This window comes from Drosophila mojavensis, unplaced genomic scaffold (genome assembly GCF_018153725.1).
Source record: "Drosophila mojavensis isolate 15081-1352.22 unplaced genomic scaffold, ASM1815372v1 contig_136, whole genome shotgun sequence".
NCBI lineage: Eukaryota > Metazoa > Arthropoda > Insecta > Diptera > Drosophilidae > Drosophila > Drosophila mojavensis.
This window is the reverse complement of record NW_025318667.1, coordinates 30,777,140-30,795,237: the sequence shown is the minus strand read 5'-3', so window position 1 is coordinate 30,795,237 and position 18,098 is coordinate 30,777,140. Positions and strand designations below refer to the sequence as shown.

General features: G+C 36.1%; 1 long non-coding RNA gene across 3 annotated transcripts; it reads left to right on the top strand.

The window, feature by feature from the left end:
• Positions 1-583: 583 nt before the first annotated feature.
• On the top strand, positions 584-18,055 carry LOC26527657. 3 transcript variants are annotated; one of them, XR_006357448.1, is made up of 4 exons: positions 584-695; positions 8,806-8,854; positions 17,773-17,952; positions 18,017-18,055. It is a non-coding gene; the product is annotated as an uncharacterized LOC26527657 (long non-coding RNA). The 3 variants fall into 3 exon arrangements; XR_004364640.2 differs by lacking the exon at positions 17,773-17,952 and adding an exon at positions 2,009-2,332 and having other exon boundaries at positions 604-695; XR_001448917.3 differs by lacking the exon at positions 17,773-17,952 and having other exon boundaries at positions 599-695.
• Positions 18,056-18,098: the final 43 nt, after the last annotated feature.

Genomic DNA, 18,098 nt, shown 5'->3' with positions numbered 1-18,098 from the left:
GCGAGTTTTTATTATTAAAAAATAACAGTTCGACTAATATACAAAATGTCGATTATATCGATGTTATCCCCATAAATAAATCGCTGGCAGCCCTTACAGTTACAATTAAAATGCGGGCACATTGACAATATTAACTTAATTACTAAATATGAAGTGTTGCAAAAAACACCAAAAGAGCAATAAAAACACATTTATCTGTTGAATTTAAGGAAAATTTATTTATAAAAATGATTTTGATTGCATTGTGCTCCGCATGCAACTAAGAAACTTACAATGTATATTATATACATATGTATATTACTTCAGACACGTGGTATATGTCAGTTATTTGGCAACAGCTTCTGCTTCTACGCATATATAAATTCAAGTAGTTTATGCAATTTCCAGATAAAGTACCACCAACTTTGAAGAAGTATATTTCGGAACCAGCAATTTCATTTCTATTTTCGCTTCTCACTGAGAATATTAAGATTATATAATATTAGTAGTTTGGGCATGTTTGTAATATACATTCAAATCGATTTTAGCGCGCAAGTTTTTTGGTCTTATCGAACTAGTCGCAGTGTGACCGTTCGAACCATTTATCGTGTTACGTTGGGGCACACTGCTCACTGAATTCTGTTAGTTGTTAGAGAGCCGAGCGACTGTGAAGACGTACGTGTGTGCTCCTACAGTGCTCTCAGAATTTATTTTTGGTAATTTTTACTTCTGGTTTAAATTAATAAGTATTTCAAACAACTAAATCACGATAATAAAATAAATTAACGCCGTAATAATTAATTATTAATAAATAAACAAGTAGTTTAACGTATTATTTTTAAAACCAAAAACAAATTTATGCAAATTTCAGGCAGTTTTTTTTCTACTGGCAGAGCAGCAAGCAAAAATATAATTTTGAGAAATTTAATAACAAAATGCAATCAAACGTTGCTGCGCATACACTGCAGCAGCTACACAAACAACATTAAAATGCTTCTTTTGTTATTAAACGTAATATTAAATCCATGAAACGCATTAAAAACATAAAAATATATATAATTTTATATATGTTTGATTCGGCAAACACATTTATGTGTACATTGTATATATGTATATGCATTTACATATATTAACATACATGGGAGCGATTTATAAACATTTGAATATTTACGTTAAAAATTCACTATTTTTGCCTTTTTAATTGTCACGAATATGAACAACTCTATATCTACGAAAGAGAAAAAGCGTTAGCGTTTCTTTTGTTCAATTGAAAAAGAAATTGAAATTCGCGGAAGACGACACGACGACGGTGAAGAAAGATTTTTACTCGCGTCGCGGTATACTTCAACTGTTTTTGAACTTTTATTGCGTTGCTGCTGAGCAAGAGCGCCAACTACAAAAGTCGCTGCTCAGCGGCCAACAACAACAAGTCGCTACAACCGAAAGTAAAATACAACGAAACAAAAATATGTGTACGAGAATGTAGTGCTGAGAGAGAGAGAGAGAGACCGAGAAAGGCCAGGCGAGTATAAGAAGAGCATGCGCCTTATGTGCTCAAATGTTGCCCTTGCCTACCGATGTAGGAATGTATGCGTGTTTGTATATATATGTGTGTGTGAGTGTACTTCTGTGTCGCGTCATTTTCGCCTTCGCTTCGTTTACTGTGCGCGTATTCCGTTTATTCGCGTCGCCGTAAACTCACACACTGATTTTTGTCATTTGCCATTGTGTTCTCTACGAGTCGCCGTTGTAGCTGCTGCTTTGTGGTTGGCATTCGTTGTCAGCAAACAGATTGCTTGTCGTTTTGCCAGTAGACAAAATATTTTAACTAGCACACTACTGTCAATAGACTAGACTATTGCCGCATAAATTTTAATGCATATTTTCTTAATTATATCAATTTAGCAAGAGCGAAAAAGTTCTTGCGAAATATACAGACAATTGCAGACACATTCATATATACGCACAGTCATTTGCAGATTATATATATGTATATATACACATATTGTATGAATATATATATATATAGTTAATATACAGCGTTAGTCACACTTATTCTATGGAAGATTAAATGTATGTATGTAAGAATCGATGTCTTTAAACACGCACATATAAACAAAGCGAAAAGTGTACAAATACAAAAGTAACGGAAAATTCGTAAACGACATTCTTTGCTCGCTTTGTGGTCGGCATTGTCGGCCAAGCAATCGCAGTGGAGCAAGCGAGAAGGCAAAACATCAGCCGCAAAGCTGTTCGCGGGGCAGCATTAGCCATGAGCTTTTGAGTGTCGCTCAAATAAAAGAGTAGCTAAGCAAGCACATTACAAACGACGCCACCTACTCAAAGAAAAAAGGTGATTTTTTTTGTTCAATTTGTTTTATTTCCTTCTTTTGATTTTCGTTTTAGTTTTCGCTAGTTGTAACTCCTTTGTAGGCTAACAAATTTGTAAATTAGATTGTAAGTTTAGTAACCGAAAAGTCAGCACCACCGACAGCAGCACCCACAAGCGCCTTGACAAACAAAATAACCATAAGAAAGAAAGTAAAACCTTATAAATATACAATTACAATATGATAAACAAAAATTTGTAGTTTAAAAAAAAAAAAAACGAAAAAAAAAACACTATATATATATATATATATATTTATATATATGTATATATAAATAATAAACTCAAGTTAAATAAACGTAATTTTCATTGCCTTCAACAAACGAAAAAAATTTACACTTTTTCTTCGCTTTTTCGCTCTCTCTCTCTCTCTGTCTCTCCATATACTTCCTCTCGTTAGCAGCTTGTGGCCGTCATAGGCTTCTGATTTCATAACTAGTTTGTGGCTGACAATCATCATATGAGTAAAAGATGTACATATAAATATCCAAATAGATTTCGGCTAGTCTTATCTGGTTGCACCAATCTGTTGCTAAAAATCAATGCAATAAATGTGGCTCAGTCCACAAATAAAATTCAGGGTAAAGTAAAATGCATAAGAATCTAAATGCGCCATTCATTACGCGTCCCAGTTTGAAATGCGAGAGCATTTACGCTCTTTTGTCGCTTTGTAGTTCGTGCACAGCAGTCACTTTCGTTCAATCAGAAAACTCTCTCACTGCCAGCGTTGCCACACGTGTGCCGCCCAGTTTGTCTTCGCTCTTAACACACATCACAAGCTTACATGCTTGTATGTGTGTGCATGAAAATGTCATTTCCTGTTCGTCAGTCCTTAAGTAGGCGACACATTTGTTACCCTTGGGGAATTTCAAACGGCAAATTTGTGGCAGTGAGTATTTTATGAACTACACACAAATGATTCAGATGACTGTAGTGAGAATGAGAGAGTGATGAACAGTTGGCCATCCACAGTGGATTCTCTTGGGTTTGTGTGCTTGTGGATTTCTTTTTATTGGGTCGGATATTTTTTCTTTAGGTTCTGTCAAGGGCATTCAACCTACTACAGCTGTGTGGAACACAACGCAATTATTTTACGCAATTCATCCTTTCGCTCGCTAGATGACGTCAGACCGACAATTCGCCTGCGTGTCCGCTGGTCTAACGGTTGTACGCCCAAGAGCGCACTGGCTATTTTTAAAAGAACCCCAGTTACGGTGCGTTTAGCATTTGTATCTGCCTACGTATGCGTATGCCTCGCTGTTGTCATCGCCGCATTCGCATTCCTCAAATAATTTCGTATTTTATAATGGGAGGGGGGATAAAATAGCCAAACGCTGTATACAGCAGAGCACATCGTATTGTCGCGCGCACGCATACATTCATACGCGCACGTATATCTGCAGAGACAGAGGCAAACAGACATTTGTGCGGCTATGCTATGCTCTTGCTCTGCCACCACCAGTCACCTTGTTGACCCAGCTAATTTTCGTTGGGCCCTCTGCCGCGTTTTCGAGCTAAACGCTCGGTCCCGCGCTGGCGGCAGACTGAACGTTTTCATACATTCGAAATTTCAACGAACTTCGGTTTGTGGCCGTCAGCCATCGCTGCCGCTGTCGTTGACGCTCTGTGTGAATTCGCCGCAGCTCTCTTTTGTAGCTTTGTAGCCCGCAGATGGAAGCGATACCAGAAAACACATTTTGCCGCAATTCGCTCATTTTAATGCTTCTTCTTATTTTTTTTTTTTTTTGTATCGTAGCCTTTGTTGTTCATTACAAAAGAAGTCGCCTGCAGCATTTGGTCTTGTTCTATTTCAAATTTGTTTATGTTCATTTGATGCAATTATGTTAGGTACCTGCAATGTGAAAATTGCAGCTGACATACATACGATTTTCACATAGCAAATCTGTGTTTATTTGAGAGTGTGAGTTTGCTTCCGTTATTTATGCATATATATGTAAGTATGTATATACATACATATATGAAAGTATGTATGTATAAATATGTATGCATATGCGTCAATTTTCATAGTGATGTAATAGTTAGGTGCGGCTGCGACATTTTCGGTTTGTTTTCTATTTGTGTTGATATTCATACTCTTCAAACGAGGTCATATATGTATATACATATGTATGTACGTACCTATCTACTTACATGAATACATACATACATATGTATAAAATTATTTACGAAGGTTCATAGAAATCGAAGACAATTTTACAAAAGCCATACACACACAATCTTTCAACATGCCTGCAAACCATTTGCTAAAATTACCACCTGTCATCGCTGTAGCAGAGATTATCGTTCTCTGTTTTCTTACTGTATTACTCCCTTCAATTATGCCCATCTCTTATCAGCATACATACATACATATGTATGTATGTATGTTGTTTGTTTGTCCGTACACGTGTAAATGTAACTTCCGCCTTATAAATTTAAATATAAATTGGACTGCCCGCATAATGCATGTACATACATACACACATACATACAAACGCCTATGTTATGACTGGTTTGTTTGTCATAGCCACACTTATCGCTAATTTGTTTGAGTATGTATGATATGGCAATATTAATAAAGAATGAAATATCTTCATATACTAACAGTGCACATGTGTATGTGTGTATGTATGTACATATATGTAATAGGCCGTTTCGATGTTTTGGCTTATCAGCATATCCATGTAGATTTGTATAAGTGCACATATGTATGTATGTGTAAATATGTACATATGTCAATTTCTATAAATTTGTCCTAAAAAGTTTCTTTGTAAATTGACCTCCACTGAAAAAATGTCAGTTCACATTATGCAAATATTTATCTTACATATAGACATCAATGTAACATACATAGTATTACAATACATGTTATGTGCGTATGTTATGTATGTATGTACGGACTTGAAATATTTGAACTAGATCATCGAATGCGACGTCAGAGTTACACATAAACCCATACACGCACGTACAGACACATTGACACATGGACAATCATGATGATGAGTGCGTGAGAGCGGAAACATCGATCGATGGGCCTGTTATGCTTGTCAAGTTGTTCAATTATGTACCTGCCACAGAGAGTAAGCAAATACGATAGAGAAGATAGCGGACTTTATGCTTGCGCTTCTGCCCGCAAATTCAATTGATTTACGAGTTTATTCGGCAGCATCGGCTGTTACAGCTGTTAATAAACTGGAATTTGTCCTCATTATTTGTATACAAATTTTTTTTTTGAGCGATCGGGGAGGAGGAACTAATTGTGTCAGTGAGAGTGTGGAGCGATGTATAGCGCGTCTTATCGGTTGCAAATGTTGTTAAATGTATACATACATATGTATACATACATATGTATACATACATACACATACATACATACACATACATACATATGTACATACATACATATTCTATAGCTTATTTGTACGCAGCTAAATATCCAATTTCTGATTTGAAACTTATGAAATATTAATATTCAATGTACATATGTATGTATGTGTATGGCTGTTTGTTGTGTGCTTGAATGAAGATATGAGCTGCATTGCATTGTGATTTCTTTCGTTGCTCATGCCGCATCGTCATCATTATGAATGTCTTTTTAAGGATCATACTTTTATCTACTGAAGTCTATATAGAACTCGACATCTAAGACCAAGACATTTAACTATAGTCTTACAATTATAATTTGCCAGTGCTGTGCAATATATGTATGTATATGGGGATGTACATATGTATGTAAAAATACGCATATATACATATGTACATATTATTTGGTTACTATCAATAACGAACGGAATATGCGTGGACGGCAGCGTGTGTGATGGAAATAGAGAGGGAGAGGGTAAAAGTTTGAAGAGATTTAGGCAAGCAGCGAGAAGTAAGAAACGAATGTCAATGCTAAGAGATGTTTGCAGTCGACAACGGCAGGTTAGCATCGCGTACGCGTGCGTCGACAGCTAGCTGTGTCGTCGTTATGTGCGTCGACGTAAACATAACCTATGTATATTGCAAATGCATGTACATACATATGTGAATATATGACGGCATATTTACTACGTGTATGTACGTACATGCATATGTACATTTATAGATGCAAACATACATACATATGAAACAAGCGGAAAATACGAATTCATTGATTTCGACTTTTACTTTCTGTTAAGCTCGTCTTCGTATCTCTCTCTCTCTATCTATCTATCTATCTCTCTCTTTCACTCTCTCTCTCTCTCTCTCTCTCTCTCTTCACTCCTCTCTCTCTCTCTCTCTCTCTCTCAGCTGTTTATGCCCTCATTGTTGCCGCTTTCTTTGTTGTGCTCATGTTGTCTATCGACTGCGTGTGTGTGTCTGTGTTTATATACAGATATATGTATGCATGTATGTGTGGAACATATGTACGTATGCTTTAAGCGCGCTATCTTTTGCCCATTAGTCCACCTTTATTTTAGGAGAATATATGCATAAATATACATATATATACATATGTCTACATACATATTGAATATTTTCAGTTACAGTTTTTGTTTGAAGTGTTATTTACCGCTGCTTACACGGAAGTGTGTCATGCCCATTGAGTCAATAGAATAGGGACAGAGGCAACCGCTGTAGCTGCGCTCGGACATACATATGTATGTATGTAAACGTACATATCGATGTACATACGTACATATGTATGTATGTAAGTGCTATCACAGTTGGCACGCCTCCAAGCTGTAAGCTGTGACTTGCCAGTCACATGTGATATTCTTATTGATATTGCTGCAAATAGCTTTTTGAGCACAACTACATTAATTAACGTGATGTTAGACTTGTCCTGTTATACATACATACATATATGTACATATGTATCGACATACGTACTAATGTGTGAAATGATTTTTGCGTCGAGTCTTATAACAGTTTTATTGTAAGAAAATGTACACACTAAATTATTTACATACATATGTATATTCTTTTTGCAAAGTACATACATACATACTGAATGAATGCTTAGTCCAAGCTAACTAAGGGTTACCGGCGTCTAAAATATTTCCGTGAGTCTCTTTTGCGCTCTGCGTTGTCTGCATTTGCCATAAATGGGAATATATGTGTGTGTATGTATATATTGGTCGTCAGCCAGACAGCGTCTGCCGCCTCGATAAAGTGGGTATATCCCCACTTGGACCTTTTTTGCTGAGTCTATATTATTTTCATTATCCTACCAACAAAATACAAAATTTCAACTAAGCCCGTTTGTCTGGCGGCCTCTATTGGTCCTTCACATAACGGTTAATCAATTTACATCGACAGCTGTGAGTCTGGATGTTGTTGTTGCTGCTGCCTCCGCTGTTATATGGGCACCCGAAAATGCCAACGACTTGGAGTTTGTTCTCTCAGCATCTCTCTTTATGCGGTTCATTGACATCTTTGAACTGAATAAGGGCGATGCTGACATTTGGGGTTGCGTTTTGCGTTTTGCCTTTGTTTAGGGACGGGATCTTAAGTGTTTTTTTTTTTTTTAATCCTTTTTTGACATCTTTTTAATACTCATTCACGAAAGTGAAATGAGTATATTGGTTTTGTGCATGTCTGTCTTGCTGTCCGTGTAAACGTAATTCTCTCGGCGAAGTTAAAGAGCTAGAAAGCTAAAATCTGGAATGTAGATCCGCGTCGACCACCCCAGATCAAAAAGCTATGGTGGATATATCTACGCCCATTGTCGAAAATCGGAAAAAATTGCATTTTCTACAGTATTAGACTTAGAGCGTTCTTACGTTGCAGTCGGGTGTTACCAATTGCCATTCTCATTCAGATCCCATCAGCAATCTAGAAGCTAAGTTTTGAGCTTCTATCTTGTATTATACATATAAATCTGTATTATCCGTTCAAATAAAGCGCATGTCAGCGAACATTTTTCAACACTGACATCTACTTGCATGCACAACAATAGTTATTCCACATCAAGCAATTAAAATCGGAAGCGTTCTTTCATACATCCGGTCAAAAATACATACTTTCGTGTGAATGTGAACTTCTTTACTGTTTATATTAACCCGATAATTGTATTTTTCGATAAGCCAAGCTTAACCTTTTACTATGGTCCGGCGCCCATTATGCTTCACAGTACATTTCCAGCAAAACAATTTGTATCGCTGGTCTACTTTGGAGTATGTGTGTATATCTGTTATACATATATGCTGTTTGTGTGCATGTGTGTATGGACGTAAGCAATCTGGATCGTGTTCGTCCAAGGCGACGAAAGCTGAACTTAAAATAAAAAATCACACATTGTCAATTCTGATTAAACTACTAAAGTTGCGACTTTTCATTTAAATATATAGAATTACTATAAATATTCCGTTTGCTTACTGGTACTGATAAATATATGTACAGTTATTATAATATTAGGTCCATTGTGTGGCAATACTCTATAATTATGTTTATCTTATTGTTTATTTTTCTAGGCTCCTTGGTCGAGATTTCCAACAAAAACTAATTAAGGACTATTAAGAGGTAAGTGGCAGCTAAAGTTAGCATATCGATAACAAGTTGAGATAACAAAATGATCGAGTTATGGTCAAGTACACACACAAACATACATTAACTCATACATACATATGTGCAGATGTATATACATATGTATGTTTGTATATTTGGTGGATGTCGTGTGTGTCCGATTGCGAACAGTGAGTAATAGTAGCTGCCGATGACGCACTTAGACGATAGTTAAATCCGAATAGCCGGCATCAAGATGCCGGTCTCACTCTCTCAGAGACTCTTCCCCATATCTATGCAGCGCATGCATGCACGTATATATGTGTGTATGTGTGTGCACAGATATTTGTGGGTGTATACATATGCACGTTGCACACATGTATATACATTGCATATGTTAAACCGGTTGGCAATTCGGCTGCTAACATTTTTGCTCTCTCTGCTTCTCTCTTTCCCAAGTGCAGTTAGTGGTGTGCTGCAAATGCAGATGCTGTCATCTTGCTTGTTTGAGAAAATTAAATTTTTAGCTATCGCAACAGAGAAAATCAGCTGTTGGTTGAAGAGCTGTCGGTCGGTCTTGATTTAAAGTAAATATAAATCCTTATTTACATATATGAGCTGTAAACTGTAGTATTAAAGAAAGCTTTTACAAAGCTGCCAACTTCCACATACATACATGCTTTTATACAAGTATATGAATACACATCTACACTCCTGCACAGATTTGTATGCATGTATGCCAATTTGCATCAACGTTCGGCAACTGTCAGCTGACATAACTTTATTATTGGCCAGCTGCAGCTGATGGCTCTGCAGGCGGGCGAACTGCGTTATCGATGGTTTCCTACACCCACAAATAAAACCCACGTCACACACCCACACGCTCCCATAGGCACATGCACAAGCACGGGCACAGACTTGTACGCATTTTTAAGCTCGATTGAGCGATGTATCCTGCATTTTGCAATAATTTGTATTCATATGTGCGTATGTATTTATGCACGTACATGTGAATGTAGACACGTGTTTTCCATCTGCTCACGCCTTGACATCTTTAAATATCAATTTGATTATGTAAATTATGTGCGCTAGTTCTTATAAGCTTACATTGAAGTGTGTGGCGAAAGAGCAAGATGCGTCAAATGTATTTAATCAATAAATTGCATGCACACATTCACATATGCGTACTTACGTATATATATAAATAAATAAATGTGTATATATATATATACACATATTTATGTATGTTCGTATGACTGTTGCTGTGTGTTGATGGTTATTGCTGATGTTATAAATTCGGTCAGCTTGCTTAGTCACACACAGGCACACCAAATTGGGTCAAGCTGTGGAGCTTAACAGCCTCTGTTAATGGATACGAATGCTGTAAGCCCACTACATTTAGGCCACTGTTATATTGCGTGCATATGTACATATATACATATGCAAATGTTTTATACATACGTACATAAGTATCTATATATGTACGTGTGCATGTACTTATGTACGTACGTATGTATGTAGTTAAGTACATATTTACACATGTACGTATTGGCAAGCTTTTGATACTGGCACCTGTTGTGTATTGTTGCTGTCAGGCACCCGCTAGTCTACGAACAGGTTTGTTTACGCAAGACAGCCGCACAGTTCACACATACATGTGCATATTCACCAAACAATTGTAAGTATTCCTATGCATACTTACGCACCAGAGCCTAAGCTTTTCGTTTCAATTCCAATGCGTTCTTATTGCAGTTATTCATTCAAACAATTGTTACAAACATTAAAAGCGGGAGCCAGACATTGGTATTCATGACGCACTTAAAGCGTAACTGATGATGAAATGTTTATGAATCATTCAGTTCCAGAAAAGATACTGGCCTGAAGCATCGATGCATTGAAACTTGTACACTGTCTCAGCGTCTTACATTTGTCCACAGGAAAAAAAAAAACAACATATGTACATATGTACATACATAAGTGTTTGAGAAGAACAACGTGCAGCGGCTCACGCGTAATTTTATTCTTGTTCTTCGTTGCGCTTTGCGATGTAGTAGTAAACGTTCTGATTATATGCATGCATACATACATATGTAAATACACACATAAATATGTATTTAACATACAAACATATGAACATTTGTATGTGCATATGAAATATACGCGATATTATTTCCGGCCGACGATAATTGTGATGTCATTATATGTACATATGTATGTATATAGTATACAGTATTGTTTGTATGTATATATGTATGTATGTATGCATAGTCGCAAGCTTTACAATTTGAACTCAATCTAATGCACACAGACATATTGGCATACATACATACATACATATGTAAATGTAGTAATGTACATAAGCTATGCAACGAAGTCTCTCTCTCTCTCTGTGCTACACATTTAGGCTTTTTGAAATAGCATAGAAGCCAAATGATAAGCGTAGCAGCGTGGAGGCCGCGACCATGTGTTTTTTTTCGAGAGCGAGAGAGAGTGAAGAGTGCAGAGAGTATAGCAAATGGCAATACCTAGAGAGCGTGAATATTTATTTTCGTATGTTTTGAAGCATTGCACAGTGCTTGGAATATGTGGGTGAGTAGGTGGAATACAAAATTAATATCTGGAAAGATCTTCAAAAAAAACGCTTCGTGGACAAAATGTAGCCATGGAAAAAATTTATATAACAAGAGCAATCCAGATTATTCCTAGACATTCTGCCACGCCTGCTTCTACCTATTACATACTTTTCATAAATCCATTATACCCATATTTCCCCATTTTCAATGGGTTCAGGGTATGAAAAAACAGTTGCAGTGTGCACACACCAACGCAAACTATCAAGTGGTGTGTGCACCAGTCAATGTAAATATGTATATACATATGTATGTATGTATGTTAATCGTTTGCTCGTTTGGTAATGTTCTAATTTAACTTTTTCATATTTTTGCCAAGGATGTATATATGTATGTACATATACATATGTACAGCTTTTAAAGTTTAAGGTATGCTTAAGGAGAAATCAAAGCTGCTTTTCTTAAACCAAACTCTGTGTACTTTAGTCCAATGTTTGTATGTACACTCATGGTCAAATTAATAGGTGTGACCCAAAGATTCTAGCATATTTTAGAATAATTACGGTTTGACAACATCTATCAGCACGAAATTTTTTTTGGTAGGTATGTCCACACTATTTAAAAAGGAAATAGGTAAATCCCCCAAAAAAATTTACTCGCTAAAAAGTTTTGGCTGTTATACATTCTCTACCTCAAAATCGACCTGGACACATTAATAGGTGTGTTTAACTAAACAAAAAATTATTAAAATATTAAAGTGTTTTTGAGTAAGCAAAGGTAGTATTTTTATTGAATATAATTTGATTGAAGCATCAACATTTTCATTTGCAACATTTAAATAAAATTAGATGGGTCGTGGAGTTCACTGCAGTGCTGAAGAGAGAAATCTCGTTCTCAAGCTTCGTGAAGAGGGTAAAACTTATACATGCATTGCCTTACTAATGGGACGATTAGAGAACTTCGTTACAAATGCTCTAGCACCAAAAAAAGATAAAAGGAAGCCGGGTGCCCGGAGGAAAACTTCCGTAAGAGAGGATTCCCGGATAGTCACCTTGGCTAAAAGGGACCCTTTTAAGTCTTCGAGAGCGATTGCCATCGAAATGGGCAATGTTGTATCGGCACGAACTATTCGTCGACGGCTATTAAGCTCGAATCTACCTGGGAGAGTTGCTCGCAGGGTTCCTCTATTGCGTAAATCAAATATTCGGATGAGGCTTAATTTTGCTCAAACTCACAAGGCCAGGTGTGGTTTAGAGGGGGAGCGTAAATGGAGAAAAATTCTCTGGAGTGATGAAACCAAAATACAATTTATTTGAGAATGACTCAAATATAAATATTCGAAGACCTATAGGCAAAGAATTGGATCCTAGATATAAAAAAAAAGACGGTTAAGCACGGAGGAGGCGGCATAATGGTTTGGGACTGCTTTTCATAGCATGGTTTTGAATTGGACCATCGACCATTTTCATAATGGACAGATTCCTGTAAAAGGAACTTTTGAGTAGTGCTATGCTGCCACATGCCCACGACAACATACCTCTAAAATAGAAATTCCAACAGGATAACCATCCTAAATAGGACTCCCCAGTAGTTAAGGATTGGTTTCATGAAAATATAATTGAAGTTTATGAGTGGCCAAGTCAGTCTCCAGATCTCAATCCAATTGAGAACCTTTGGGGACACCTGAAAAGGCAAATTTCCAAGACTACCTGCTTCAATTACACCCAATTATTTGAAAATACTCAGGAGGAATGGAGCACCGATCCTGTGGAAAGGTGTAGAAAGTTAATATTCTCTATGCCCCAAAGAATCAGCAAAGTCATTGCGAATAAAAGCGGATATACAGGGTATTAACCATACTTATCTAAATATATTCTAAATATTCTACAATATTTCAGAATTTTTAATTTTTTTTTTTAATTTGCTGGGCACACCTATTAATCTGGCCAGCAAAAATTTGAGTTTTTTGTGAAGTATGCCAAAATTATACTAAAAATTATTATTTTTTAAACTTGTTTTTTGTTGTTGTTATTCTATGATGTGTCTATTTTTTAATATAAGTTGAATTTTTTAGTTTCATGAAAAAATATAGACGTTATTCCCATTTAAAAAAAAAAAAAATTTCACACCTATTAATTTGACCATGAGTGTATGTACATGCATATGCATGTATGTATGTATGTTTGACGATTTGGTCTCTTTCATTAAATAAAGCCACATAAAATATGTACATGCATTTGTACATACATATATATGTATGTATGCATGTCATGCCATATTGGACAAATGAGTAGACGGACCATTCATAGACGAGTGACAAACATTGATTTACCCACAGACGTATACAAACACTTGTCCTCAGACTGTATATTAAATGGAAGAGTAAAATCTCCCTCGGATAACAGCCAGGGCTTTATGCAGAAATCGATTGATTTTGTATAATGACTTTATTTTATTTTATTTTTTTTTTTCAATTTGGCAACAGCGATCTTTTTGATATATGCATGTACATACATACATATACATATATGTAGTATGTAGTATTGTATCAGCGTGCAGCAAAACACATGAATGGATGTGTGTAAGTGTGTATTGCTGTTGCCATTGCTAGAAAACAGTTGTCATTTGGCCTTGAACCTGAAATTCGAAGTTCAGCAATGTTTTTTTGTGCGCGATTTGCTTTGCCTTTTGTAGCATTTGCACATACACATATGCACATACATAAGTATGTAGATACAGACATATGCATACGTGTGTATGTACACATGTATTCACATATGTATGTTTGTTTGTAGTGGGTTTGCAGTGCGTTGACTGGCAATTTACGTTTAGCGCATTTGTTGTTAATTTAATTGTTTGACGAATAAAAATTATTACCCTTGTGGTATTAACACGTAGTGACATGTTTGAACAAACAATTGCTGCTCAAGTTTGCTACTTTAGCCACATCCAATGGAAATGTTGTTTGTGACTTCGTTAAATTTTGGGCTCAGGTGTAATATATTTGTATGTATACGAGGTATGCACATTCATACATTCTCATGTATGTGAATGTTAACTTATAGGGTCTAACAGCTTTTATATTTGAATGATAATGGAGCAGTGAACGCGGAGGACTCTGACGACACTAATTATTTAATATATGTACATATGTACTTGTTAATATTCATGATTGCAATATACACACTTACATAGACATATAGTGATGTTGCTATCCCATATATCTCTGAAAAGTGGGTGTACATATATGCATATGTAGAGATGAGGATATGTCATAGCCGGTCGCCTGGGCTTCAGCAAAAATAGTTGCTCGTTTTCTGGGTTAATGAACTAACGTTCTTATGTACACACATACATATGTTCATGCATATGTGTATATATATATGCATATCCATAAATACATATACACTTACACAAATATCTAGGGGTCATTCCCATCCGAAGACTTTCGTTTTGCGCCATTTCTTCAGTCTTCAATTTTATTTAACTTTTGTTCTTTCGAGTGGTCGAATAATAAAAACAAAATACAAAAGCTAATTTTTCCAAGCCGAATAGTAAATGGGCTACAAAGGCGACCTACGTCGAATATTTTCTATAAAACTTAGTTTCCGTAATTAATTATAATAGAAAATACATTACATATGTATGTATATGTAAGTAGTACGATATTGTATACTAATCAAAGGCTTGTAATATTCGTAATACGCCCACTCTTAATTCAGGTACTCAATTGAAAGTATTGTATGAACAAAGTGATATACTGATTACAAGGGTATACAAATGAATGCAACAATTGTCAATGGCTGCCCTTTTTATGCCCTGAACTGAACCCATTGAAATGGGAAATCAGGGTATAATGGTTTTGTTGAAATGTATGTAACAGACGGAAGCAGGCGTGCCAGACCCCACAAAGTATATACATTATTGATCAGGGCGACGAATTGAGCCCATTTAGCCCTGTGCGTCCGTCCGTATGTATGAACGCGTCGATCTCAGAAGATATAGGCTTAAAATACATATGAATCTGTATTTTATAGAACTTAGATTTTCATTATAATTTACCCCCACTTCTATATCCACCCCCTCACCCATATATTTGTAAAAGGCGTTTTATCATATAGTAGAGACTATATGAGGGCGTGCTTTAGCAAATACACGAATTTTAATACTATAACAATCTAAAATTTTCATGCAGAAAGTCTGCCCACAAGAAAAGTTATTAATAAATTTAGTTCCCGTAGTAAGCACATAGTGCAGATATATAATATTGAAATATCACTTGACCGAAGGGTTCAGAGGATCTCGTAGTCGAGCAGTCTTGACAAGAGCTTTATTAGTAATAAATTTAAAAGTAATAAATTATTACTTGTTTCTGCTGCGTTGCTGTAAATTAAATTTCGATTTCTATAGAATGCACCCTACCTAGGAATGTGTAGGTGAATTACGCGGATGCCTTTGCGTTTGTGCATACATATTTGAAATTGCTAGGCTGTATATACATATGTATATTTTTTTTACATTTCAACTGTGTATTATTAAAATTCAAGCAATGAGCACACACATTTGTCATTTGATTTGCATTTTATTGTGCATTTATTTCTTTAAAATGTTTATTGCTTCCTATTTTCGATTCGCGTGGCTGTTTTTATACCCTGTATATAATCATTATCAAATGAAGGGTGTATGTTTTGGGTAAAGCCCAAAATGTGACATATTATAGTGTGTGTATTCTAATATATATATATATATATATATATATATATATATATATATATATATATATATACTATAATGCTAAATTAATTTCCATTTGAAAATTATGTACATTGTAAAGATAATAATTGTGTAGGGTATTTGCAACTCGTTACTCAAGTCAAACAGATTTTGGTTAATTTTATCTGCCTGGCTGCAGTTAAAAATAGGCGGACAAAAGCGGCTACAGCAACAGAATGCGACTTACGCATTCACGAACACTTGCACACACACGTACACGCACGCATAGCGGATCATACAGATTTACATATGTACACACTACATATGTACATGTACATGTATGTATGTAGTATGAATTGCAACATTAAACAAGAGATGATGTATGGAATAATGCTTTGCTATTAATTTAATCTTTCAATTGGAAAATAAATTGGAGTACATGCAAAATTCATTCAGGCGCTTCTTAGATTTCGAGTCACTTATGTAAAAAAGTAAATACATACATGTATGTAAATATGTACATACATATATACATACATATGTAGTTTGTTGAGAGACAATATATGCATATATGTATGTATACGAACTTGTGAAAATGAATTTCAATATAATGTAAGCATATACATATGTATGAATACATACATACATGCACACATATGCTTGTACGTATGTACATGTATTCACCTATGTTTGTATATATGTACGCACGTATGCAAACACATGCATATTAGCAACTAACTGTGCTTGTGATCTGTTAAAAGTTGCAATTAACGCGGCTACTGCCGAACACGACGGACGGTTCATTTACATTTTAAAATTTTTGCTAATTTTCAATAACAATTTTTTATATGCACTTGCCGCTGGCCACCATCTGTCCGTCCGCATGGCCACTTTAAAAATAGCACAGCCGCACTTGCGACTTCACATTTGCTGTCACACTCGCACTCCAATATTTGCTATTCTGTCACTTGCCAGTGAAGTCGTAGGTGTGAGTGTGTGAGTGAGCAAATGCATCTGATTTCGGATGCTAAATGGCAAACTAACGCGCTGTAAACAGCAGGCGCAGTTTAAGTTTGTGGCGTCAACGTTGTGCTCAATTGACAACGCGCCGCAGTTTGATGCCGTGTGTGCCACTTTTCTCATACCGTCCTTGACCCAAAAGCTATACCGGCAAATAACAAATTGACGCCTCGCCTAACAGTTTCCACTTACACATATGCATGTACATGCATATACATGCATATACACTTACATATAAATGCATTTAGTGCCAGCCTCGCCACCCCAGGCAACATAACTGGGTTAAGGTTAAATTTGCTGTCGCTGCTGTTGCAGCTGCTTTACGATCCTATGAACTGTTAATAAACAGACTGCTGTTAGCGACAGCTGTTATACTTGCTCAGCTGATGTGTTTTTCAGCTGAGAGTGGGTGTGTATCGGATGCACATATACATATATAGTCTTTCATGTGTTGTGTGTGTGCTGTGGGCTGCGTATATTTGCATTTATGTATGCAGATTGTAGTTTTGAGTTAGTTACGTAACAGCGTATGTTTAGATTTATGTATATATATATGCCGTAAGTGCGTATCGATAGCTATGTATGTGCGATGTAGATCATCGATTCATTGTTATCTTATTTTGTATGCATCAGTTGCAGGTCGCGCTGCGCCGACGTCAGCGTGAGCGTCAGAATCGGTAACATCATCAGCAGCTACCTGTTGTAGTACCCGCAGTAATTGGCAAGTTGACATTTGTCATCTTTTACCTTACGTTTAATGTAGGGAACTGTCAAGAAAACATAGAAACGTCAAACCAAAATCTGAATGTCAGAGTAGGCTGATTTTAATTGTCAAGTTAAGTTTCTGATGTTTAACTCATTTCCTTTTGCGTTGCAGACTGTTAACAAGGAACAACAAAACAAAACCCCAATCTAAAATCATATAAAAAGGAGAAAGAACGGAAGACTAGCAATAATAA